At 37.0% G+C, this 3,393-nt stretch overlaps 1 pseudogene; it reads right to left on the bottom strand.

The window, feature by feature from the left end:
• Positions 1 to 1,913: 1,913 nt before the first annotated feature.
• LOC113185352 (mitochondrial import inner membrane translocase subunit Tim23 pseudogene) lies at positions 1,914 to 2,560 on the bottom strand (annotated as a pseudogene).
• Positions 2,561 to 3,393: the final 833 nt, after the last annotated feature.

Genomic DNA, 3,393 nt, shown 5'->3' with positions numbered 1-3,393 from the left:
AGTGGCTCATAAAGTAACACATAAAGCTATGTGGACAATAAGTAGCAATTCCAAAGTTTGAACTTGAGTGTCTAATTTCAGATCTCCTCTTCTTTTCATTAGTCTCCGAGATCATTCCCACTTTTCTCATTTCTGTACCTAGCAGTTTTCCCTTTTATATTCATTGTTATTAGTGGCATTTTTTAACATAGTGCTCTGTGTACCTGCTTCTTTTATCCTTCTTTGACTTATGTAATCATTGCTGTCCTGCTTTCTGCCTACCCGCTTCCTTCACTGGATTCCTTTCTACTTAAATATAGGCCTGACTGCCTTTGTTCAAAGCATTTCTCTTCCCTTGAATCATTTTCCCCCCTCCATATCTCAAACTCATCTTTCAAGGACTGAATATAACCAAGTGTTCTCTCTCTCTAATCATTCTATAACACTTCCTTCCTTGACCACTGTATGGCATATGAACACTCTACAGTATGACTCATGTTATATTATTCACCTTCATTTTTCCTGCTCATTAACTTTTTCTCACACCCAAAACTATTATACAAATAATATGAGGACAGTAAGCTTGTTCATATTTCTTCAAATATTATGTCTTATGGTTCTATCCCAGTGTAGGAGTCATGGTATGACTATCACATACATTGGACTGGTACTAATGATCAAATTTTATGTGGATACTAATGTGAATGTATGTATATTTGATTTTTTTCTTTTTATTCAATTATTTTTTTCAAACATTAAAAATCATAATTCATTAAGTTAATGTATTTTTCAAATATTTATGGAAACAGGAATTTTATGTTTTCAACTAACATGAGAAATTCACTGTGAACAACCTATTTCTGAGATCACCTCTGGATTAATTTTCTATAACATTTTTTAAGGAAAAATTACTTTTAATATTCTTAATATACACGTACTTTATTTCAGATCCTTCTTCTTTTTTTTTTTTTTCAGAAATTAAACTCGCTTGTATTTTCCTTAACTTTTCCTAAGGCTTCTTGAAAAACTTTTAGCTTCTAGTTATTCCCAGAAAGGAGTTACTATGTACAGAATTAAACATGATTATTGGATAGACTGTTCTAGCATACCATTCTGATTAACTTGAAGTACCTTCAGATTACTTAAAGCCAACTTGTCAGTTTACTGGTGAAAAATCCTATCCTAGTTGTTAATTTCACCAACAGTCCTTCATTGCAATACAAACACAAAAACATGTTATTTTGGCCTCCTTTAGGCAGAAGAAAATGCCAAGATTAACTTTGCCTTCATAACCAGATAGATGTTTTATTTTATGATTATTACTTTTTTTGTGTGTGTGGTACTGGGCATTGAATCAAGACCACTCTGCCACTGAGTTACATCCCAGTCCTTTTTAGTTTTTCCAGACAGGGTCTTCCTCAGTTGCAGACATTAGCCTCAAACTTGCAATACTGCCTCAGCCTCCCAAGATGCTGGGCTTAAAAATGTGCACTGCTGTGCCTGGCTTGGGCAGATGTTTTAGAATGGAGACACCAACTATGTTTATGTGGGAGTTATGACTTTGGTTCTATTTTTTACCCTTTATTCAGAACACAGGGCAACATTGCAGTTTGAGATCATGAAAGGAACAAACAGTGATAAAGTATTAACAATAAGCATGACCTGAATTTTGAGAGTAAGTGGTCTTCTAGTTCAAGGAGTAGGAGACAGAACAGGTGCAATATCTTCTCCAAAGGAGAAGAGGACCAACCACATTACTCAGTGAGTCACCAAAGGGTTTTGCCTTTAACTAAGGGCAAGAAGAAATGCCAGTCCTGATCTTTATCACAACAAATCCAAATCTCCAATTTCTCAAACTAATTGTAGGTAGAAGAGAATATAACTCCAGACTGATTAATTGGTCTAGATGACTACTGAAATGTCCTACATTCATGAGTTGATAAAAATTTTCAGAGTGACTGTTGAAGAAGGGAACCTTTCATGTATTCCAGGTTATTATATAGTGCATAGAGGATGGTTAGTATTAGTCCTGCCAGACCACCTCGTGCTACCCCACGAAGACCACCTGTACATTTATACAACATGCCTATCATAGTTCCGGCTGCTACTGTGTTGAGGTAATTTTCTGCACCTCGTGTTTTCTCAATGATAACACCAAATGCACTATAAAGCAGAGCCAGAGAACCTAGAGTATTAGCCCAAAGTGCACCTTGCCTAGTCACCATATTCAAAATCTGTACATTTCTTGGTTTGGACCAGGCCATGTTCTGGGTTTCCTTCAATTCTAGCTGAAGACCATTCACTGACCCAAATGCAGCTCCTGTCATACAACATCCTCCAATGGTAAGGAAGGCTAGTTCACATCTGCCCCGTGTTTTATTAGCTCCAGTTGGTAAAATAAACTCATCCGTATCCTGCACAAGATATCGTGGATCCACATTTAAATAAGGAGACAGAGGGTTCATACCAGTTAGCGGGACGCCAGCTAAATCCGCGGGCTAGTAACCTGCTCCACCGGCTCCTAGAAAAAATCTGCCAATCCCCCTGTGGTTTTGTTACCACTTCCCCTGCCGCCTTCCATGGTGTCTCAGGAAACTACTATCTCAAGCCCGGTCCAGCGCTTGGCGGTTGCTTCACCGTAGGCACGGGGAGACCCGCGTTTCAGATCCTTTTTCTGAAGCAGTATTTTTCTGGTTTGGGTTGTTTAGAATATTGAATACATGAATACTGAAAGATCAGAGTAGAACGTATTGAATTCTAAATTAAAATTAATCAAATGGCTTAAATATGCACATTTAACACACTTTTAAATTATTGTACTTATGTATCTTATTGATGGTTATTTCCCCTGAAATTGCAAAATCCTATGAGGGTATGACTGTGTTTGAGTTATTCTTATCTTCTCATTTAGGCAGTGTTTTATTGAGTATTTAACCCTACTGAAAAGGATATTCATCTTAAAATTGCCCCTTCGAAGTCACCCCTTGCATTAGGACAGTGTTTATATTAACATTTTGCTCTACCTTTGCTTCACATTCCATCAATGCTCTTTTCTATCTTACAATCCTGGTTCTAAACAATACACTACCTATCAAGATACCGACAATATTGCTTTTGCTATTTTTATTTCTAGAAAAAAAATATCAAGCCTAAGTATACTTGAGGGAAAACTATAATTACTTCATATAATTAATTACTTTTCCACAACAGCAACTGTGACAATTACTCATTCTAAGAAACTCTAATCACATTACAGAAACTTGTTACAGTTACTTAGCTCCCAATACAGACAGGAACATTGCTAAGGTTGGTCTGCATAGAGACCTGCTTCACTGTCATGCTGCTGTGGCTTTCACCATCCTGGATCTCTCTAATTGCTGAAGTTGAACACAGGTGAGATGTTAGTCCGGATTG

This window comes from Urocitellus parryii, chromosome 4 (genome assembly GCF_045843805.1).
Source record: "Urocitellus parryii isolate mUroPar1 chromosome 4, mUroPar1.hap1, whole genome shotgun sequence".
Taxonomy (NCBI): Eukaryota; Metazoa; Chordata; class Mammalia; order Rodentia; family Sciuridae; genus Urocitellus; species Urocitellus parryii.
Note: the sequence above shows the minus strand (reverse complement) of the source record. Positions and strands in the feature narration are given on the sequence as shown.